Source organism: Fukomys damarensis, unplaced genomic scaffold, assembly GCF_012274545.1.
Source record: "Fukomys damarensis isolate Sample0158 unplaced genomic scaffold, DMR_v1.0_HiC HiC_scaffold_3, whole genome shotgun sequence".
Lineage (NCBI taxonomy): Eukaryota > Metazoa > Chordata > Mammalia > Rodentia > Bathyergidae > Fukomys > Fukomys damarensis.
In genome coordinates this window covers 33048974-33074069 of record NW_022900915.1, presented here as the reverse complement: position 1 = coordinate 33074069, position 25096 = coordinate 33048974, and positions in this window count along the sequence as shown.

The following is a 25096-nucleotide window of genomic DNA, read 5'->3' as shown; positions in this document are numbered from 1 at the left end:
AAAAAAAAAAAAAAAAAATGAATGAATCATAACATCTGAAATAAAATAAGTGCTCAAAAATGCTTATCTTTCATCCTATACTCTTATTTCATAGCTGAACACACACTCTTTAACCCTTAGCCTAATCATTTAAAATATTTAATTTTCTAGTTAAAATAAATGATATGTCCACCCGTTTTTTAAAGTCCATATTTTCTTATGGCACCAATTGAAATGAAATACTGTATGTGTCGGTAGATTCTGGTTGGAAGAAGTTGGTGCATTTCAAATGCAAAGGGAACTAAAGGGCATTAGAAACCAGAGGACCAGTGTGAGACGCCCTGTACCCCCTAAGGGGAAACCTCTTCCTCCTCAGCCCAGTTCACATCATTGTTGGACTTTGGCTTCCTCCCCCCACCCTGACCTTTCTAGCTGCCTTCAAGAAGCAAGAAGAAACTCCCTAATGCAAGTGGCAGAGAGCAAGAGATTATTCCAGGAGAGGGAAGAGGCCTACAGAGCTCCAAACTAATAATAATAATAATAATAATAATACCTTCTGTTGGGAGAGTGGATAGAGTGATTTTACTTTATTATATTATCAGTATGACTAAGGCAATCTGCCTTCGCCTACTACCTGCCATTTTTAACCTCTCCGTTTCCTGGGCCACATTAAAATTTAATTGTAGGCTTTAGAGACAGGATTAAGTTTGAGCAATTTGGTATTTTCTATTTCAGTTCTCGGATTATCTGCCTCCATCAAACATTTCCATCTTTTTGAGGATTCTTTTTAAAAAGTTGAGATATCATTATTCCTTTTCCTTTTTACTTCACTTATCAAATCTATCATGCTCTCATTCAATAATTTTTTTCAGTAATGTTTAATCATGAAAACATGCATAAGAATGCAAAGATATGCATGGCTTGGGCCAACAAAATAACTCAAGATAAATGTGTTTTAGTTATAAAATATCCCAACATGTTACCCATCTGAATGCGAACCTGGTCAGAAGAGGCCACTGGGCTGTGACCCAGAAGGGTTTACTCCTGTTCCCAGCTCCCTCTCTTCTCCTCCTCCTCCTCCCCCACCTCCTCCTCTCCTAACTCGATTACCCTTTAAATATTGTTTCCAAATAAAGTCATATTCTGAATACTGAGAGATGAGGGTAGAGGTGAGCACAGTAACTGATGGCGAAGGCAAAGTCTGAATGATTGAAATTTGGGTAACATTAGCTTGGTAAAAGGTCTCTGAGATGGTTCTGGTCCAAGCATAGTTGTACCATATTACAGCTGTGCTAATTCGCGCAAATCATTTAACGTGCTGAATTTTTCTCATTTATAAAATAAAAGAGTCAAAGGAGATCAGTGACCACCAAACTATTTTGATTTTGTAAGCTATTATAGTTTCAAAGAACAAAAGGCTATATGACAGAAGGCTTGAAACTTAATTTTGCCAAATGTGGGTGGTATCAGTTAATCTGTTACTTTGCCTTCCTCCTAGGCGCAGAGCTGAACTGTTTTCCAGCTTCATTTGCTGTCAGGTTAGCCACATGGAAGTTCCAGCAAAAAATAGAAATAGAAGTAATTGTAGTCCACTTCCAGCCTAGCCAATAAAAAAACCTTCCTCCTGCAACTTTCTTCTCTTCATACTGGATGAAGGACTCTGGGGTCTTGAGTGAGAGTGGTGCCACAAAATGGAAGCCAGCCTCAGCTTCTACTGACTGAAGGAAGACATGAATGTATTAGGTTAATCCATTGATGTCTGGGAACTGCCGGAGGCACCGGACATTTAAAAATACCACCTACTATCACAAGGGAAGGATAATTTAAAATCCCAAGTCTAGGAAGCATACAATCCTAGAAATAGGAGCACTCGTTCTAAGTGAAAAGCTTAATTTTTGGACAAATATTGCCACCCTCTGTTTTTTGTCATTAACTTTGTTATAGATACTCATTGGTGAATGAGCCAGCGCTGAATCTTTTATAAGACAGAGGACTTTCCATTCAGTCAGAGGTCAGAGGCAGACTGAATCCCTTGCTCGGGTAAAGGTGTCAGGCTGTGGCTTTTCTCTATCTTCTGGCTGTGCAGCCTCTGTTTTGGTTCATTTCCAACGAGCTCCTGTCTGGTGGTAGGCTTCATTTCTCCAGATTAACATGGTCATAGCTCCAAATCCAATGAGGAAAAAAGAAAAATAAAAACCTCTTTGTGTTCTCCTGAAAACATTTCAGGATTGGCTCTGATCTGATCAACTTGGGTCTTGGGCCCACCCTCAACCAAACACTGCAGCCAGGACAACAGAATGTGCCGAGCAGCCAGGCCTGGGTTACATCTACTTCTGGTTCCCCAAGAAAGTGTGTGCTCTGTTACACAAAGAATGGAGAATGATCTCCACCAGCAGAAAGCAGAAAGAAAGATCATAGTAGCCACGTTAATATTCTATGCTGGGCACTAAAATGCTGTAGAAGACCAAATTAGGACTCTACCCAGCCTTTCAGTGGGATTTTCAAAAGCATGGGAGAATTGGTATGTACTGAAGAACTTTGAATATCCAAAAGAAAGAGAATATAATAATCAGTTTGGCAACATATTTCAAATGAGATGTATTTTTATCCATACCAAGACAGATGCAGATGCCAAATTCTGCGAGTTAGGCAGACTTTTTAATTTAAAATATGAGCTTTTTAAAATTAGGAACATAAGAACAAACAAGATAAAATTGGGATAATTCTTTATTTCTCCACCAATAATAATATTTTATATGCTCTTAGTATCAGTCCTTCTGTGAGAAAAGAATTAAAGATATCATCATTTAACACTATCACGGATACATAATTCCCCTCCTCCTGAAATCTAGTGTCCTTTCTCCTTATCTGCTGATTCTTAAGACAGTTAAATGTTCTTTTACTTTACTGAGATTAGTATAAAGTTTCAGACTTTCAATTCAAGTCCTATGAAAGAGCATGTCTCCAGATCTTCTGAAAGATCTGTGCCATCATATTTTGGTTTCTTTTATTCTAATTATACCAAAATGCTAGATTTATTTTCCTGTCTCCAACAATCTAGCCAAAGTCGCCTAAGATGTAACCCGGCATGTATTTTTCAGAAATAATTAGACAATGAAGAATTTTCAAACCCTTTTCTGGTTAAAACCACATTACTCTACAATCCATGCTGTTTGTCAGGCTATTTTTCTTTTTTTCACTGCTACCATTCATTCAGCCAACTGTCCTTCAGTGATTAAGTTTATTTCTTTTCTCGCTGCCCATACTTTTCCCTCTTAAGCAAACATGAAGGCTTTATTTCTTGGAGAGTATATCTGTCCAAAATAGCCATATAACAATTTAGTATCAATTTTTCTCCAAAAATAAAAATCCATAATTATATAATCATACATACCTACTTGCTATTTCTAGCGTATTATAGCACATGTGTTAACTTCTTCTTTTTTTTTTTTAGTTTTTTGAGACAGGGTCTCACTATATAGTTGAGACTGACCTGAAACTCACTATGTAGCTCAGGCTGGTTTCGAACTCACAATGAGCCTCCTGCCTCAGCCTCCCGAGTGCTGGGATTACAGGCATGCGCCACCACACTTGGCTTAACTTCTATTTTAGAAATAAAGTATTCACAGATATTAAGGGGAAGATCAAATAAAATTTAGAAAATTTTTTACTAAAGAGAGTTAACAATTTAAATTGTTGTAAATATCAGGTGACATGCAATCACTAATTGTTTAATGAAATAGTTATGATTCCCTAAAAATGACAGGCATTGTGGTCTAGGAGCTGGGGACACAGCACTAAGGTGAACACACTGGAGTCTGCCCTCACAGGAACTATAGGGCAGAGGAGACAAGAAATAAACCCACAAAGGTCATGGTTAAAATAACCTGTCACAAGAACAAACTCTCGGTAAAAAAGGAGGAGCGGCGGGCAGAGCAGTGGAGAAGCATTCTCTGAGGGTGTAACAGCTGAGATCAAGATGATGAGAAAATGACAACCGCGACATAAAGTTGGGCTAGGAAAACCTCCCAGGCAGAGGGAACACATGTCCACAAATTCAGAGGCTGGAAAACATTCACCGAAGTCCAAGAAAAGAGGCTAGCAGGCTAGATCACATCTTCCCTCGTTGCAGTGGTCTCAGGTAAACTCAATTTGGAGACATTACATCTTGGATCTAATGCCTTGTCTTAGTTCTAGCTAGTAAATTCCTTCTTTCTTATTGGCTTGTTTTCAGTTCTCTGAGTCTTCTCTTTAACTGTTTGAGAAAACTAAAGACGCATATTCACAGTCAAGATGTTTAAAGCATCAACCACCACTCCAGTAATTACAAAGAGTTAACACATCTCCCCAAATGCCCTGTTTACTGCCAAGAAATCCTTTATACCCTGGGAGAATCTGGCTAGATATTTGTAGCCATCTGGTATTTAAAGCAAAATCCACTGTGCCAGCACTTTAAAAACATAACAACCACCAATCTTGATTTAAATATAATAACAACCAGTCTGAGACATCCATTGAACTAGGCTGTGCTAATCTTTGTTTTGTAGTGACTTGGTTTTAATAGCATTCCACACTATCTAACAAAATGTCACATAAGAAAAGACTGATGGAACAGGGCTTGATGGTCTCTTTTGAACTCGGCAGGATCCTCGTGTGTGCTCCATCTGTTTCCTGATAGTGCCTGGCCAATCAGAAATAAGCCAGTCTGAACAGGACAAAATGTTGACTGCCACCCGAGCTCTGCCCCAGTTCTGTGCCAGATGACAGAAGAGGTTTTTCCTCAGTGAGGAATGGGGACAATTGTGGACAGGAAGGACTTCAACTTCAGCAAGACTTAAGGACAAATTCTAGGGCTGCACTTGCCAGTATGGAGACCTCAGTCCTTAGGTAACTTCTATAAATTCTGCAAGCTTCATGCCTAGCCATCGTGGAAGAAGGATAATAACTAATTATTTGATTTGTTATGAGAAGTGAAAGAATGCTTGTAAAGCGTATGGAACATTATAAATGCTCAATAATATTCGCTTTCATTACTCTTTTTAATAAATTCTATTCCTCAGGTGAGTAGAAGATACCTGCAAAACTACTTTCCATCCCCAAAGAGATACAGATGTGTGAATATAAAGGCCGAGAGCCTTCTGGCATCTTCTTTCAATCCCATTACTACATCCCCTCTATTTTCCTTAGCTAAGGATGGAGAAGGACTTTTGGCCTTAGGGCCCCCATGCGTGAGGAACTTCAAATTTAGACGTTTTAAATAAACATCTAGTAGGCTGGTTCTAACATGACTTTCATACTTTCCTGTGCCTTGTTCACTAAGATCGCCTAGATTCCCAGGCGGGAGAGAAAAGCAGTAGGTAGAAACTTCTCATCCTCCCAATTCTAAGATAGCTATACTAATCCCCCATTCCCTGGTGTCTGATGACTTCAAGGCTGGTGAGAAATGAAAGCAGATGCTCTTTGCAGAGGAAAAGGTCTAGAATATCCTGCCCTCGAAACAGTAGAAAACACTTGAAACTTGAAAATGGTTTCAAATACACATCACTTGATGGTGCTCTTTGCTATTTGTTCCTTAGTAACAGCTGACCAGCTTTCTAAATAGACTCTGTTAAAATGTGAGATTTCCTTCAAAGGAAAAACATCAGACTTGAGACATTACCTTGAATGCAGAATGCAGGGGAAAATAATTCCCAGTTGTTGATAGATGGCGCTTGTGTCTTCCTGGCCCCTCATGAGGGATGTCCAGACCTGGGTCATCCCAGGAATGGTCCCAGAGCCCCACTCTGGATCCCAGATACCTTCTGCCTCCACGTGACAGTACCAACAGCAAGCTCAGTTACCTGACTGTGTTCCCACTGTTGTTACTTTGGGCTGTCTGGTGTCTCAAGGCTTGGGCCTCAGTTTACCAATGGGCTATCAGAGGGTCCACCCCAGGAGACTCTCAGGAGACACCTTTGTGGCACTGGACCCACTCCAGCTCACAGCAATGGCAGAGCCCACTCCAACAGTTGCCAGAGGTTCCGCTGCTTTCTGGCCTCACCCCTCACACCTCCTTACTCCTCCTCCTCCTTTTCTTCCTCCTCAGCCTTCTTGGTGTCATTTGTTTCTTCTTAGACAACCTCTTGCTCCCAGCCTCAAGTCTGAGCACATGCTCTGACTGGACTGCTTTCCCCCACTACTGGATGCATATTTCACAGAGCCTACTGCAAACTTCAAATGCAAGCCTTATCGTTCAAAACTGAGAATTCCAGGGTGGTCCCCAGAGAACTTCACACCAAACATGGGACCCCGCTAAACACAAGGCCTTGTGCAACCCAGGACTCACCCCCCAGGAAAGCTGTCCCTACTTCTGTTCCTGCTGTCCGCTTGGCTGGCTCATCATCAATGCCGAGCCCTTCACTCCCAGGTAGCTTTTTAAATTTCCTCCATAGAACTTATCACAATGTTAAATATTAACCCATTCGTTTTCATGCATGTGGGGTCTGTCTCACCCACCCAACCCATTTGAAAGCATTTTATGTAAGCTCTAGAAGGGCAGAGCCTATGTCTTCCTTGGCTCCAGTCAGATCTCCAATAACTAGAACATCACCTAGCATCTGTAGACATCCAATAAACATCTGCTGCACAATGGATTGACTCAAGTTCCTCTGCTTTCCCCTTAGCTTTCATGTTGAAGCCTCAGTGCATAAAACAACTTTGGACTTGTCAGAAAGCAAACAAAAGTAATGAATGCTTAAATTGAGTGTAATGATATTCTCTCCTCATCTGAGTGCTTCCTGTTTCCCTGGGCATGGCTTTTTTTGTAGGATCATTTAAGAGCTTTCATGATTTCAGATTTACCCAAATTTTCATATTTTTCTTGCATAAAGGAAACATCACAGACACTCTATAAGCTATATTTAGAAAAGAAGATGGGTTTTATGATCTACTGGATATCACCAAGCGAAACATGAATGAAGGGTATTCTGGCACCAGCTGGCGTTCTCGGGACTGCAATACAATTCTGACAAGAGTCACCCAGAGTTAGCACAGAGCCTGCAAGTGAAAAGGCATGGTCCCCACCCAGACTGCTCCAACTTTAGACACCAGCTTCAAGAGCAGCTGCAATGGCAGCCCACCCACATTTCTGATTTTGTTAGGTTCTAACAAAACACTTGATAGGCAAGTGCTTGACCATGGGTTAAGCCCTGAGCCCCCACTCACACTCATGGCCAAGTGGCTGCAAAGTTGAGTTCTTTGGAAAGGGGAGGCAGTCCTCTCAAGCAGGTTGGAAATGGCTTGAGAAAGCAAAGAAAAGAGACTGGCCTGGGATTTTATTGTGAAAGCAGGGTAAGCATGCTTGAGAAGGGGCTTGTGTGGTCTGAATCTTCCACCTTTGCCAAAAGAGGGAACATCAAGATTTCTTATCAGATGTCTAAATGTTGGGTACAAGGGGAAGGGGGATGGATGAGGCTTAAAAGCTGTCAGCAAACATAAAGAAATGTCAGATCCCTTACCACACACAGTAAAGTAAACACAGTATGTCATAAAGCCTTAAATACCCACCATAATATGGCCTCAAAAATTATAATGTAATTTTTGTTTCTTCTAAATTCCTTCCCACTTCCCCACTCTCACTGGATTACCTTGAAGTATATTCATTTTGAAGGTAAATATTTCACTATGTACCTCCAAAGTACAGGCTTTGCTTTTTAAAATTAACCAAAATTCTTTAACCTTATCAAATATTCACTCTGCTTAGATTTCCACAATATAGACTTACAATTTTTAAGAGTTACTTTGGCTGGAAGTGGGACCCAAACAAAGACACAATTACAATTAGTCAACCTGATTCTTACTTAACGATCTAAACGTCTTTGGTGTATCTCTTTCTTCTCCTGCAATTTCATTTGCCAAGTGAAACACGTTGGATGTTTGTATTTAACGTATTTCCTGCCCCTTTGATTTCCTGTAAGTTGGTAGTAATACTAGAGGCTTGAACACACGCAAGGCAGACATAGTTTTCTTTATTGAAGACAATCCACTTGATCGGTGGTTCTATATGCATCCGTTAGTGGGTGATGTCTAATTGCATTTTTTCAGGCCTTGTTAGGAAGCACTGGTGCTTGGCTCACAGAAACATCAGTTTACTAAGGGAGGTAAAGTGGTGATTTCCTTTTTTCTCTCATTCCTTCTTCATTGGTTCCAGCACCTTTATGAAGAGGAAGTACTCTTTATCCAACACTTGGTATATTTCTAATGGTAACATTAGAATAAGTGATTGATTCTTTACCTGCATCTTCTTATAATGAGTGAATTCTTATCCTTGCATCCTCCAAAGACAATCTCTGAATTTTTTGAGGCATTTTTAAAAGTAACATTGTGAGCTATTTATGGAATTTTTTCCTTTGGTGGCAGACTATCAGTTGCCTTTATCTTTTTACATTTAATCATTTTCCCAGAAAGACTTGCTTGTTTAATTATCCAGTAATCATTATTTCTATAAGCTGAATTCGATACTGGCTACAAATAATTTCTAAACGGACTGGATTTTGCAGAAAATAGGTTTCTGAGCAAATTGCTTTTTTAATAGGATGTAAAATTCCTTTTTTATTTTCTTTACAAAATAGTTCCTTCCATGTAGAAATACATGTTTTAAGCTTGGATCATCTCTGAAGTACAGAAGCGTCTGAGCCTGTCCCCAATCCCAACACACATACAAGAGCAACAGCAGCAGCAGCAGCATTCGCTGATCAGTGTTCTATATCCCCAGGTCCATTTCTAATTCAGAATTGCTTTCCACTTGTAATTTCTCAGGGCTCAGCTTGATATGTCTCCTTCGAACTTGAAAGAGACTTGGGAGTGCCAGGAGCTCTGGTCTGGCTCCTCTGTGGTGACCCAGAGAGCTGCTCAGCCCAAACAACCAGCCACTGCCACGACAGATTTTGGCTCTGTTGCCAGCGTGTTTACTGGGAGTTGACAACATTTTTATCTGACTTCTGCTAAAATTAACCTCACTTGGAATACAGTCTTTCTATTTCATTGGTATAATTACTGGCCCTAGAATGCCTTTCCAAGGCTGTTGTTTATAGTGATTCATGCAGCAGAAAATATACAACTTGGTTTTTGAGAGCCAAGCAATGACAATTCAATTCTGTGACAGAGAAAAAAATCAGTATAGAACCCCAATAGTACAGAAGCTTTCTCCTCTATAAGCTAATCTTTTTTGTAGGGAAGGAAGGTACTATACACACACACACACATACACACACACACACACACACACATCTCTTACACTAAAAAAATCAATGAATAGCATCTCTGTGTAGCTCATCATGGCCAGGTTAATTATAGTCTGGGTAAACCACATGCTAAGGCAAAATGAGGAAGTGCTTTAGATATTATTTCAGGGGTAATGAGGCCCTGATGCTTCTCCAAATGCTCTCTCTGGTAAACGACTGAAATGTCACCCTGAATGTTTCACTCCTTTAGATTAAGAGTTAGATCTGGTTAAAATGTGTGACTTCTCAGGGAAGTTTAGCTCTCGTGGAATCAGAATCTCTCAGAGACTAAGTATCATTATATTTTTAAAGTTTGAGTGCCCCATGTAACTTTTAACATGAGGCAAGACTAGAGGGCTTGGGTGGAGGAAAAATGAAGAAGACAGGGTACGGGCATAGCATAGGAAGAGGTGTAACATTAAAAAAAAAAAAAAAAGGAATACAAGGGGACCAGACCTGACACAGCTGTTCATAGTGAGAGAGACCTGGCTTTACTTGAAATAACTCCACCACCCTAATCATATGCACTGCACTGAGTGATGAATTTTCCTCTTGTTGGCAAGGAAGAGAGATGTGACCTAGGCCTTGCCAACTGCATTTTCCTGAAATAGTGATTTGTTTAAGGAAACCAAACTAGGCCAATCAGAACCAATAACCAATGAGTACTAAGACTTTTCATGGAAGTATTGGAAAAGAAGTCATCTTTACATTGAGATTGCTAATCTGTTAAAGAAGAAAACCACAGGTGTTAACAACCATCTGTCTTTGTCTATTTTCTGTTGCTATAACAAAATTCCCAAGACTGTGTGCTTTATAAAGAAAAGGGGTTTATTGAACTCACAGTTCTGGAGATTTGACAGCATAGTCCCAACATCTGCTCGGCTCTGGTAAGGGCTTATGATGGATGGCATCATAAAGGTAGCATGTTTTTCACACAGTGAGACAGGGATTGCAGCCCAGCTTGCTCTTTTGTGACAATTCCCACTCACAGGAACTCACTGGGGTCCCACAAGCCACACTGATCCCTTCTGAGGATGATGCCCCCAGTGATGTAACTACCTCCCACCAGGCCCACCTCTGAAAGATTCCACTAGATGTCAACATCAGCACACTGAGGACCAAGCTTCTGCCACCTGAAACTTCAGGAAGGCACTAGAGTCACACCCCAATACAGCACCCTCTCGCCACACTGCAGGGAGAAGCTGCCTAAGAAAGAGGCCAGTAGCAGAGCCGGGGTTAAGAGAGCCAACCCTGATGGTGTCTCCGACAGCAGAGCTTCCTTAGCTTATTATCTCAATCTTTCAGCTGGGGGTGGGGGGCCAGGTTCTTTGGCTCGAGTCATTTTGAATTGAATTATCTATAAATTACAACCAAAAAGAATTCTGAGTAACAGCCCAGGGAGAGGAGCAAAGCAGTCAAAAAAGTTTGCTGGGTTTTAGGCTCAAATCTGTTACTGTCTCAGCTTGGAGGCAGACTTGGTTAAATGGGGGAGAAGTTACAGAAATTGAGATTGTCACATCTCACCGTTAATGTGTTACTCTTAGATTATAAGTAGATGTCATAAACAAGAGTTACGCCCTCAGTGATGTTCCTAAAGAAAATCACACACTTGCCTTTTTTAAATTGGGTTAATTTGACATAGCTTAATGATAGCCTCAGTTAATTAGATCAACATCAAACCTCCTATGATGAATCAACCCATGAAAACCATAGTTTATAAATTTATGTGGAAAATATAGTTTTTGCAACAAATGCTCTAACAAATTATAGTTCTATGTATATCATAGTCTAGTCCAGAATTATAAGTCAACATTCTTCAAAACTGCTCAAAACAGCATCTCAGTATTTTAGGAGAGCTAAATGTCCTCCACAGGAAACAGAGACAAATATTCAATTTTATGAAGACAGGATGCAGAATAAGTTTAAACTTAAATTTTATAGTAACTATTATGAAAATACTTATATTGCCTTTAACCTTCTCCATCTAATCTAACAACTGATTCAGGTTTAATCTTCAAAATCACAGGTGTTACATACACGCATTCATTCCTGTTTTTTCACAAGCAATTGCTAGCTGGCCCTGGAAATCCACCAAATTCAGTTATCCTTTCTTACCAAAGTTGATTTAAATAAAACAGGACTTAGGATTTTCTTACTTCACAGGTTAGTACTCTAAATGCCATGATATTATATTCTCTCTAGGGTGTAAGTAGGGTGTAATTTAGGAACAAGACCCGTGGCTACAGAGTAGAGAAAGGAGTTTAGGAACAAGCTTTATGAGTCCCACATGCAAGGCTGAACCAGACACACGGATGTATATATTATTAATTAAGATGCTTCTATTCCAAGTAACGATCTTATTCCAGCTAATTTATGTAACAAAGCTATCGTGTTATTTCATAAAACCTGAAAGACTAAATTAGAGAAATTTTGAAGATGTGCCTGACTTAGCAGCCCAGTGAAATCACCCAGGACCCAATATTTTCATGTTCTGCTCATTCATAGCTTTGCTTCAGCCTAAGACTGAGTCATTATTCTGGAGTCTGTTTTTGGCCCAATACTGGATCATGTGAAATTTTCTGTGCTTATCTCCTCATGCTCTTCTCAGGGGCTTCTCGAGCCAGTACTGGGTTTCTTTAGGGGGAGGGATTCTGATAACTGATTCAGTTTCCTTGTTACTCGTCATTTCAATTTTTCCCATGCTTCAGTCTTGGTAAGTTTAATGTGTCTGGGAATTTATCCATTTCTTTTAGGTTATCCAATTTATTGGCATATAATTGTTTCTGGTAGTCCCTTATAACCCTTTATACTATGGGCACAGATGCAGTTCTCTTTCATTTATCATGTTTTATTTTTTTCTCAAATTGAGTTTATTGGTACATTTTAGATATACAGCACAGTTACATCCATCATTGGGATCTTGTACCTCTACATGACAGGCCTTGGTTCTCATTTTTTCCCTTGTCCCTGCCCTCCCTTCACCCCCTCTCATTTAACATTTTATTTGTGTCTTTTTCTTAGGCTAAAGTTTTGTCAATTTCACTTAGTTTTTTTGGAAAACCAATTATTAGTTTCATTGATTTTTTTTTTTTTTTACTGTTCTCCCAGTCTTTACTTCATTTATTTCTGCTCTGATCTTTAGTATTCCTTTTCTGTAGTGACTTTGGGATGACTTCATTCTTTCTCTAGATCACTGTGGTATGAAACTAAATTGCTTATTTGACACTGATCTTTTTTTTTACTAATGTAGGTGTTTATCATGATAAGCTTCCCTCTTAGAGCTGCTTTTGCTGAATCCCTCAAGTTTTGATATGTAGCCCTTCTATTTTCATTTGTCTTAAGATATTTCAATATCTTCTCTAGCCCATTGCTTGCTCAAGTGTTTCATTTAATTTCCACATACTTGTGAGTTTACCAATTGTCCTCTTAATTTCTAGTTTCATAACAATGTGATCGAAGATACTTGAATGACTCTGAACTTCTTAAATTTGTTAACACCCATTTTGTGACCTAACATATGGTTTATCCTGGAGAATATTCCATGTACATTTGAAAAGAATATGTATTATCTATCCAGATGGTATATCCATTGTTTAAAATTAAATATTAAGGTTGAATAGTGCTATAATACTGCTGTTTCTTCTTCAGATTAATAGTTGCTTTATATATTTAAGTGTTCTGATGTGGGGTGCATAGAGATATACAGCTGTTGTGTCTTCTAGATGGGTTGGCCATTATACAATGATCTCCTTTATCTCTTTTGATATTTTATTTACTATCTATTTTTTGCATATGCATATAGTTGCCCTTGCTCTCTTTTGGTTGCCCAGGTGTGTCCTCAGGGCTAAAATGAGTCTCCCTTTGTTGTAGCAAATAGTTTAAAATTGCTGCTTTTTAAAAATCTATTCAGCTACTCCATATCAAGTGATCATGAAATTTTAAACCATTTAAATTTAAATTAATAACTGACAAGTACTGCCATTTTTCTTTGTTTTCTTTTTTATTGGTACATGTTTGCAGTGTATGATTCATTGTTTTCTAACAATGTTGTGGCTCTCTTATTCCATTTTTTTTCTTGCTTTCTCCCTTAGTAATTTGATGACTTTTATAGCATGCTATTGTTTCTTTCTCTTTACCTTTTGTGTACTTATTACAAATTTTTTTCACAGTGTTTACCATGAAGTTTACATAAAATATCTTAAAGTTAGCACAGTCTATTTTAAGCTGAAAACAACTTGACTTCCGGCACATACTGCAACTCTGGGCTTTAGTTTCCCCTCCCTAACATTTTATATTATTAATATTGCAATTTAAATCTTTTAAATATTCTACCTGCAGTAACAACTTTTATAACTATATTTTTGTACTTTCATTTTATACAAGTATTGAGTTGCTTATGCACCACCATTATAGTATTGAAAAATTCTTGATTTGACTACAAACTTACCTTTCAGAATTTTAGACTTGCATGTGTTTTATTTTCATGTTATCATTTAGCATCCTGTTGTTATAACTTGAACACAATGTCCATCCTGGATTACAGCAACTTTTTTCTCTCTTTCTTCCTATTAATATCTGTCTTTTATTTTGCACTTTATATATTGAGTTTTTCATATGAGAGAAACCGTGCAATATCTAAGCCTGAATATCTGAGACTTCAATTCCATTTAGCATTTCTTGTAAGACAAGTTTATTTATAATGAACTTCCACAGTTGTTTTTCTGCAAAAATGTTTCTCTCCCTCTCTAAAGGACAGACTTAGTGAGAGTAGTATTTGTGTTGGCAGGTTTTTTTCTTTTCATCATTTTATACATGTCATCAAAACCTTTCCTCTGTCCGTAGGATTTCTATAGAGAAATATTCTCATAGCTTTATGGGACTGTCTTGCATGTGATGAGTTGCTTTTCTCTTGATGCTTTCAATAATTTCTCTTTGCAACTCATGACAACTTTATTATACCGTGTCTCAGCAAAGGTCCTTTAAAACTTAATCTATTAGGAGTCTTTGGGACTTGTGGAACTCGATATTAATTTCTCTATCCAGATTGGAGAAATTTTATGTCCTTATTTCTTTAAATTTTAACTCCTTTTGTTTCTTCTGGGATATCCCTAGGTATGTATATGTATATGTATACACAATGATATCTTGTAATTCCCATTTGTTTCATTTGCCTTTTTTTGTTCTATTTTTATTTCTATGACTGGGTAACTTCAAATGACCTGCCGTTGGATGCACTGATTCTTCTGTCTGATTGATTCTGCTGTTGAAACTCTCCGTGGATTTTTTTCAATTCTGTTATAGTATCCTTCCGCTCCACATATTCTATTTTGTTCTTTTTTATGCTTTTTCTTTATGGAGCCTTTCAATTATCATATGTTGTATCTCTGATTTCTTTCAGTTGTCTATTCGTGTCCTCTTCTAGCTCACTGGGTTTCTTTAAAGCAATTATTTTGGCTCCTTTGTCAGGCAGTTTGTAGTGCTCCGTATTCTTAGGGTTGTATCCTGATGCTTTATTTCATCTCTTCGGTAGTATCTTGTTTCCCTGATTATTTGGGCCTGCACATTTGAAGAATTGGATACTACTTCTAGTTTTTACAGACTGGCTTCAACAAGGAAAAATATGTCCTATCAATCAAACTTTCCAGATATACCAAGTGGGGTATCCTGATGGGTCTGCAGGTGGACTTGCTATTAGAATTCCTGGGCAGGCTGAGCTGGTACCTAGGTCAGCAAGTAGAAGGGCCAGGTTCCCTAGTTCCCAAGGGCCTCCCAGTACTTAGGTCCACAGGGTTGGGCAGGCCACTTTCCTAGGTCTATGGTGGGCGGGAGGAGAGACCTCATAGTGGGGCCCATAGGGACTCATGTGTCACTAGGTTGGCCATTGAGACTGAGTCTTCAGGAATTGGCCTTGTGCTGATACAGACCTAGCCCGCCTGGTTCCGAGTCCATCGGGGCTGCCCTAAAACTGGGATGAGCTTAGAGCCTGGGTCCACAGGGTAGAGTATGAGGCCTGGGGCCACAGGGATTGGTGTGAGGTGTGAGCAGACCTGGAGCTGGCCTGGTGCTGGGTGGTCCTGGATCTGGTCCATGGGACAAGTCTGGGACTAACCTCTGCACTGGGGTGGCCTGAAGCCAGAATGTCAGCAGTCATCCTAGCCCAGGATTTCCCAGGGGTAGGCCAGCACCTCTCAGAGAAAAAGTTGAATGCTTGCTTCACTTTCTTTCCCCAAACATAAGGTATTTCTCTGCACTACACTGCATGGGCTTGGGTGAAGGTAGCAGAGTAATGTGAGACTGTGACTCACACTCTCTTCAGCGTATGTTTAATTCTGTGCTCTTCCCAAGTGCTGTAAGCTCTCACCTGGAATTCTCAACACTTCTGACGGTGCTTTTTTTACATGTGGATAACTGTTCAAATAGATGCTTCTGTGAGGCGACAACAGCTGGACAGTCCTAATCTGTCACATTGCGGGAGAAGCTCCCTGGCCTCTACCTTTAAAAAACAAGTGGCTTCATTTTAAGGCAAATCCATGGCATTCAATTGATGGGGAAGTTTCCCCAAAGGCCAGAGGGCTACAGCAGGGCAGTATTACCACACACACACACACACACACACACACACACACACCCTTGCCATAAGCTCCAAGCCGTACTCCTGCAGGGGTGCCAGCCAGAGCCATTAGGGAACAGATTCAGATTGGGCAATTTATGACTTTTGATAATCATCATCATTCGTCATCGCTCTCAATTAGGAAAAATGAAAATTATTGACTGGTTTCATTTTATTATTCAAACATGTAATTATATTTATTTTTTATTACTTAAACAAGGCTTACAAAGAATTATCTAGTGGATGATTCCCAAAGACACAGTTGAAGAGATTTAAAAATAAATAATACAAGCTGGGCATAATATTGCACACCTTGAGCCCAGCTATTTGGAAGCCTGAAGCAGGAAGATTTTAATTCAAGGCCAGCCTGAGTAACTTAGTGCAATCCTGTCTCAAAATATAACAAAAAGGGCTAAGGATGCAGCTCAGTAAGACAGCTATTGCCTTGCATGCACAAGGCCCAGGGTTCAGTGCTCAGCGCTGCCTAAATACATACATACATACATACATAAACCCATTTTTCTGACTTTTCTTAAAGTAGTTAGAGCTTTTTTCATAAACGCTTGGAATACTCATCTTTAATTTTATGCAAACTATTAACATTTCTATCTAGACCGGTTTACAACACTATCAAAGCTTTAATTTAACCTGCATAGACTACCACAGATTCTACATAACAAATTTGAATTAGTGAAGTTTTACTCTGTTATTTGCATATTTACTTATTCAGTGTTAAACATGTTTGATTATAAATTTGCTCTGTTTCTCAGACATGTCCATACTAGGAAGTAACTGGGAAATAAGGCAAAAGTTTCTACGGAGGTGATGGGAGACTGTTAGGTAGAACGTGTGCTTTCCCATGCTGGTCACCCACTCACCCACTCACCCACTCACTCATCAACCCGCGCGATTCCCTGATCACTTCTGGGTCAGATCCCCTCACTGTCACGCGTTGCACCACGGTCTGCTTTTTTCCAAACTCACCAGCTCCCCCTCGTGGATGCTACATTGCATCTTTGCTTTGACCCAAGTCAGAATGAAGGGACCCTCTCTGGGGCTTAGAAAGGGAAAATGCAAGTGTACAGAGACTCAAGTACTGTTTCCTTTAACGTGATCAGAGATGGAAGGCCAGGTGTCCCTGTCAACAAACTTCAAGAGCAGTCTTTAATGTACAGCCAAAGGCTGGGGTGGCAGGTTAGCTGCACGGATCACTTCATACTCTACATTTCACTCTTTCTAACCAGGGTTTCTTTATCGTGGGATGCGCTGCGAAACCATTCCTTGCAATACAGCGTATTGACTGTCATGATTAAAGTAATCCAGCAAATAAAAGGCTCAGTTGAGTTTAGGCTAAAACCGCCCTAAGAAAGGCTGTAACAAGCAATTGGAGAGTTGCTTGCATCAGAAGTAATGATGTTTTATTAAAGTATAGCATCGGCTCTGCCTGACCTACATTTAAAATAGTACTGAGAGAGATGGGAGAAACAATGACGCAGAGAATTGGACTCTGTCTCCGTGACATTGAGTCAAGAACGCTCTCCGTCAACATCTTCGGCTGCAGTCTGGGGAGGAACGAACAGCTGAGCTGCGTCTGCGCAGACTGGGCTGGAAGCAAGAGGCTCCCGGTACCGACCAAACCTGCAGAGCTGCTTCTGTTTATCACTTCTGAGTCCCTAACCGGCCCCGCTGAATAAAACATTTGGGAACCACAAGTCACTACAGATGGGACACATGTAAGGACGGTGGTGAAAAGCAACGTCTTCACAAAAAAATTCTACACGCCCAGAGTTTAAATCAGTAGAAATGCTTTTGTCTTATAAACTTCATTTGTGTGCAGTTTACCTACAACCAAATGTACCCAATATAAGAGTATATATGCTAATTTGCTTCATAATACTATTAGCTTGTCTTAGTTCATTGAAAAGAAAGTTTTATGCTATTGTTTCTTCTAAGAATTTTTTTGTTTATGTCTTGTACTCTATTTTGAAGATAATACACAGTGCATTAACTATTGTTATTCTCTTATTATCTTGTCATGAAATTTTTTTCCATAAAATTAGAAAAAGAATGTAGTTCAAGGGGCTCGACGAATGCTACGCACTCAAGTAACCACCCACCAGCCAAGAGAAAGAACATTTCTGTCACTCCAGAAGTTTCCTTGCACTCTTTCCTGTCAGTCTTTTACCCAAAGATTGTTTAAACAACCGAATATTTATTTGAACATTTTTTAAGCTGAGGTAACATAAAAAAGAATCTGTTCACTTGCCATAAACATTTAGATCTTCTGTCCTTTGCATAAAATCAGCTAAGCAGAGGAGTAGCGCAGACCCCAGCTTCTAATGAGTTGTTGCCACCGAGCTTCCAAAGCTGGCTGATGTGTAATATCCAACCAAAATACAGGTGGAAAGGGCATTTTCAACTACCTGACATGCTCTGAAGTTACACAGGGTTCCTGGTAAGGCCACAGCGTAATCAAAATGAGTAAACGGGTTGTGGAGAGAGAAGAAAAACTAGCACACACATAGACAGATTTCACTAAAAAAAATATTGTATTTAAGTAAAATGATACAGAAATTAAAGAAAACATTTAAAACATAAAAGAAATTACGGAGAGCACCCCAATTCTTACAAAACTCTTAGAAGTCTCTTATTGAATCCCCTTCAAAATGATTATTTTACATCACCTCAAATAATGTTCTCTTCCATCTTAAAAATAAAAACAAACTAAAATCAAAAACATTATTGACTGATAGACATCAAGTATGAGATTCAGAGCGAAAACTGCTTTCTCAGCCTGAAAGTGTTGTTCTCCTCCCAAAAGTGCTTCCTGTGCTCTTCTCCACAGATCAATGCCAGACTGGAAGAGCAGTCTCCCAGCTGCCTCTTCCTAGCACATGCAGAGGATTGGGAAATTAGGGAGGCAAATCAGAGCCCTGCTCCTAAACTGCCTGCGCATCTCTTTCAGGTAGCGTCCATGCAAGCATTCTGGAGGTAGCAGGCACTTTCAGCCTACACACTTCCACACGCTGCAGTCCAAAATGTGGTTTCTCTCGTGACTTTATAAAAAGTAACACCCAACTAACTGGTGTACATCATTAGATAAAAGTATGAGTGAAGTTTTATCCAAATATCACATTTGTAAGAAACCTGCAAAAGAAAAGTGTAATTGTACAACAAGGAAGAAATGTATTGCTGGGTGTGGTGGCACACGCCTGTAATCCCAGCACTCAGGAGGCTGAGGCAGGAGGATCACTGTGAGTTCCAGCCTGGGCTACCTAGTGAATTCCAGATCAGTCTCAACTACACAGTGAGACCCTGTCTCAAAAAACCAAAAAAAAAAAAAAGAAGAAGAAGAACCAATACACAGTGAGACCCTGTCTAAAAAAAAAAAAAAAAAAAAAAAGAAGAAGAAGAAATGTCTTTTACTTAGTCACTTGTTTAAAATATAAAAATAACGTATACTCATATAAATACAAAAGAACTGCACATAACGTTATAGATGACAAGTTTCCATTTACTATTGTAATGTGTACATTTTTATATCATAATTATTAAGATCATTATAATTAAGTCTTACAGAAATAATACTTTTAGCATTCCCTAGTGTCAGACAATTGGGCTGGTTCCAATTTTTAGTTAGCTAGTTTAACTCTGTGATGAACACGTTTGCATGTAAGACTTTTTTGGTACTTTGGCTTATTTCCCTCAGATATATATTTAGATGTGTAATTATTGCATTTGGGTACATAATATTTCTATGTCTTGTTGCATATTTTCAGTTTGTTTTATAAAAGCACTATATAAGAATTTAAGTCAATTTGTGAATATCATCTCAAATATTTCTACCCTAGAAACCATAAAGATATACATGACTATTTTGCTCATAATATTATTTCAGTATTTTTTCAAAATGTGCGCAGTGGTTACTTCAAAGGGGATAATTACAAATATGCCTTTCTATATAGCTCAGTATATATTTTTACATATTCAGGATATCCTTTCTTGTAGTTCTATCATATATTACATTTATGCATTTATATAAAATGATGCATGCATATAAATGAAAATTGAATATAACATTTAATATAAAGTAATTAGAGATATCCTTGAAATTATCTTCCAAGTTTTATTTTTCTTCCTTTGTTATAAACAAAGAAAAAAATTTCAATTTACCTGGATACTCTTTCATCTCACAAAAGTAAAACCCCTGTGTAAATTAATAGGAATTCTTCTGACAAAATGCCTTGAATTGCCTCAGCCCTAATGTGGTCTCTGAGTACCAGCTTTACATGGTTTGCTGGCTCATACAACGACAGATTTAGATACAAGGAAAAATACAACTGCATTTTCCACCAGAAGTTTGTCACATTTTCTTTACTGGCTCATCTTAAGCTTTAAAAAAGCTCCTTCCCAATGAAGTAGAATCAGAGTCCAACTGTTGTCCACGTTTGCGTCCCAGCATAGCCGCTGGACCCGACCACTCCCTCCACAAACACCAGCGACCACCATCTTCAGGTGGACCCCAAACTCTTCACTCTGCCTACAGACACACAGGACCCTGGGGAGCCTAGCATCTGCTCACCTGCACCAGCTCATCTCTGGATTTCAGCCCTTCTGTTCCTGCCACCCTTCACCGCTAGTCTTGCAGATGGGCTTCCATGAGAAGCGGCACATTCTATCCAGTCTGTGAGCCAATTCCCCACAGTCGTCACCTCTTCCAAGAAGCCTTCTCTCATCCTCCATCATTGTAGACCACTACCTGCTCTTCCTCTGGTCCTTCTGCTATGGCTTCCCACCACAATTTCTCTCATCACACTGCGTGCGAACTCTGTGTGTGTGTTGCCCATTTCTCTTCTAGAATGTCAATGACAGCAGAGGTTTCCTCTTGTTTTGCCTGCTACAGCATCTTTAGTGCCTAAAATGTGCACAGAAAATGACCCAGTGGATGTTTGAAAGCTTGTCTGCTGACTGACCACATAACTAGTGAAAAGGGGAATAGAGGCCTGTATTCACTGGGGACTTCAGCATCTCCAACACAGTCCTGGAGAAGCTGGGGCCAAAGTGGTACCAGAAAGAAGAAAGGAGAAGGGAAGGCAAGGAAGATAACAGGGAGACTTCAATGATAAGAGCTTGGGAAGGTGGAAAGAGACTGAAAATTCCCCAACTTCTACCTGTAAAATGGGACAGTGTGCTCATTGGGTTGTAAAGATCACTGAATTATAAAAATACAAACACATCCACACACCGCAGACCACCTTTCACACAGTAGGCATTCAGCAAAAGGGTTTGACTTTTTCCCACCCCTTATAGTTTTTGGTCTGGGATATTTCTATACTTACAAAAGGCCAATAATAAATTTCTAGGAAAACTGTACTGAACAAACTTATGTCCACTTTGATTGGAAATCATGGCCATAAGAAGCGAGGGTTATTCAGGGATTAGCTTTTCACAGAACAAAGTCTCATGTGTTTTAGTAGTGGGACATAGGATATTCCCAGAACACAGGAAAACTTCTCTCTTATAGCTTCCATTACCACTTTTTTTTTTTTTTTTTTTTGCTGAGAGAAAAATGCATAAAATATTAAAATCTGTCCTAGAGCCGTTTGGCTAAATGTATGGATATCTAGAGCCAAAAATACATTCATTGATTTTTAGAATCAGAATCTACTTATTTTCTTCTTAAACAGATGTCTCTGGTCACCTTGAAGCACAGGTGCCTGCTTCAGGCTGGATGCTTTCGGGACACTGGTCTTATTGCACAACAGAAATAGAGGCCTGGAGATCCCGAGAGCAGCCAGTTGGGATGGTTGCCGAGCCCCAGCGCCTCTTCTGGTGAGCTGACACTGGCAGGGGAGTTGAATTGGTTTCACAGTGCAGAATGCTGGATCCATAAAAGTATGCTTGGAGCCTTCCTGGCAGAGCAGGAAACTTCCCCACAGCTAAAGAGGTGTTTACAGCTAGACTCAATATTCCAGCTGCCAGTATCACAGACAGCCTATACAGCAATTTCACAATGAATAGGCTCTTATTGCCCCTACAAATGACTATGGCTCCTACATCTGGAGCAATATAATCATCAGCTACCTAGATGGTCACTGTCTTTGAATTGGTAGAATGGCTGCCTTTGTCCTGTATTCGTTGTCACATGGGACTTGGTCATTTCTTGAGTTGGTGCTTGTGTTTTTACTTTGTTTGCAAATGTGAATGTGTGTGATGGACTAAGCACTAAATGCATCTGCAAAGAGAAACCTTTTCCCAGAGAATTTCCTTTGGAATTTTATGTCACTAGAAATTACCAAAGTTACCATGTTCTAAAGCATCGTACTTCTGAAATGGTTAGTCGATTTGTTTGGCTGAGATTAACCAACCCCAGATAAAAGGCAAGGAAGGAGGCAGGAGCCAAGTAGCTGGGATTTAGTAGCTTGACTACAATTACACGTCTGGGGAGAAGCTCTTTGTGAAGAAGTAGAGGAGACAGAGGTAGAATCTGAAACCAGAGAACAGAACAACAGAATCTCACTGATGATGAGAAAGAGGAGGAGGAGCGGCGTTTAAATGTGAAGACGGAATGAGAGCAAATTGCTATAAGCACCGGCAGGGAGCCTCCCCTAGGATATAGTTTGGCCTTTGGGATGCAGTGGTGGTAATTAGAACCTGCAGAAGATGTTTCGGAGGCAGAAAGCACCTCCAGCACTGCCACAGTACTCAAAACCCCGGGTTAACACTGAACCTGCAGCCCAGAGAGAACCAGGATGATAAATAGATGACAGTTTTATAGAAATACAGTAGCGATGCTAGGGACACCACAGTTGCACCGTGACCAAAATGGTCTTCCCCTTCAGGATGCCATTTCAGAAATTCGTTCCTTTGAGTTTTTCAGGGTGTGATCCTTGATCTCCAGGTCACAAGAAGCTCTTCAGAAAACTGGAGAAGTATGGGGCCTACAAACCTGGAATTACGAAGCTGTCTCGGTAAACTGTGTGCATACTAATGTTTGAGAGGCCTGGACTCAAGTATCATCCCTTGTCAGATACAAAGTCTGTATTTGAGGAAAAATGAAATCTACACTGCCTTAAAAACAACCCACTCACTGAAACCCCAGCCTGTCTCTTGTCTGGTTTCAAACATAGAGCACCCCCGTAGATGGAAGTCAGACACCCGCACCAGAGGCGCCCACCTGATGCATTCTAGGAGGGATCGGGTCAGAAGAGTTAGGGACCACTTAGTTTCACCACTTCCCTTTGTGAGTCATTAAGCTCCCTGGATTTCTTTGTATTTATCTGTAAAATTGGAATAGTCACTGCCTTCTTTATATGGAACATGAAGTAGACCATGAAAATTACCTCCTAAAGTACTAAGTGCTAAATACATCAAACATTACCAGAAGACCAAAGCAAATCAGAATAGCAAGAAGACCCCAGGCTCAAATGAGGTCATCTGGGAATCCTGGCCTGGGGCTGCAGGGAGTGAGGCAGGGGTGAGGAAGAACAGATGGAGGAAAAAGCAATCAAGGCGTCTTCCAGTGACTATGAGCTGCTTTGGCCCGTGGCTGGGTGAGGCTAGATCAACTGGGGATGTGGCCCTTGGTGGGTATCCAGGATCTGGGCTGCCACTGGCCCATTATGCAGTCCAATCAAAATATATGATGAATGTTTCATTTTTTAAAATTTCATTACGGTAAAAGATATATTGCCATTAATCCCTCAAAATACTCCCCTCAAAGCACATTCATCCCATCATTTTTGCCACTCCTCAAAGCCGTTCTTTTTTGTGTCTTTATGAGGTGTGATGAAAAATACAGTAAACATTCCCTGAGTATTCTGATCACCCTGCTACACCATGGTGATATTTGCCTACACAAATAGGCACTCCTTCCTTAACACCTTGGGTTCCACCTCTCACTGTTCAAATATAAGTGCCTTGTTAAAATAAGGTATTTCCTGCCCTGTGTCTCAAAAACAAAAAAAAAAGTAACAAACATGAAAACCTACACTGCTAGCTACTACCCCAGGATTGTCAGTATACAACTTACACTTCGGTTCTGTCTTGACCTTCGACCCCGACCCTCACTCATCCCTGAACCCCACAGCAGGAGTATTTCTTATGTCCACATTAAAAAATATCAAAGCAGAGTCATTTTTAAGCTTTTAGTATCAAATTTGGACATTTTTGTTTCTGTGCTTCAAGCTAGGCTCATCCTAAATTAGGAAGCATCGTTGAATATCATTGACTTCCAGGAGAAATTTCACATCTTCACTCATTTCAGGCAGGTAGGAAGCCAACATAGATAGATAGATGGACAGACAGACAGACAGACAGACAGATAGATAGAAAGAAATATTTGTGCATCGTTCTGTTAAAAATTAAGCAGCAATTTAGACCAAACCAGTTAAACTTTATTTCAGAAAGGTCCATTTCTCTAACCAAGTATTACAGACTAAAAGCTGAATTTAAAGAAGGAAAGAAGTTTTTAGCAAGGTCAAATCTAGTTGTTTTTTCCCCTCACACAGTCCTTTGTTTCTATTTCTTCTTGGATAATTGCCACCCTGTGATAATCACTAATAATAGTTACCTTTTAGAGCATTCCTGGCCTGCCACTCGGCTGAGCATTCCAGTATTGTCCTCTGTAACGCTTTCAACCCCCTCTTTAGATGAATATTGTTCGCTCATTTTACAGAGGAGAAAGCTGAGGCTTGACAAAGCAGTGTAATTTTGCCTGAAGTAAACAGACAGTAGGTTGAGGAGTCAGGGTTCCGATCCATCCACTTTCTCAGAACCCGGAGCTGCCTGCTTGTTACAGGTGTGTCGGTCTGCACTGATGCTGGGTAAAATGACAACTAGGGAGGTGTAATGAGTCTTTTAGGCTGTTTCTACACTGTGGCATACCGTGTTTCTAAGTTTTAAGGGCTTAATGTACCACTGGAGCCCAAATCATGGCTGGTCTTTATCTGTGTATCAAAGTGTGTCACTCAGCATCCTGAACACTGTGTGTCCTTGGAGTAGGGCAAATGTGGCACCATAACTTGGGTAGTAACAGCCCTTAGCTTCACTTCTGCCTGTGAATGAGAGTCAAGTGGTACTAACAAAATATGCAAATTTAAAAAATTTTTTTTATTTAATTTATTGGTACATTCTAGGTAGATAGTACAGTTACATTCATTACTGGGATCGTGTACCTTTACATGCCAGGTCTTGGTTCTCATTTTTTCCCCTTGTCCCCACCCTCCCTTCACCCTCCCCTCTCCCC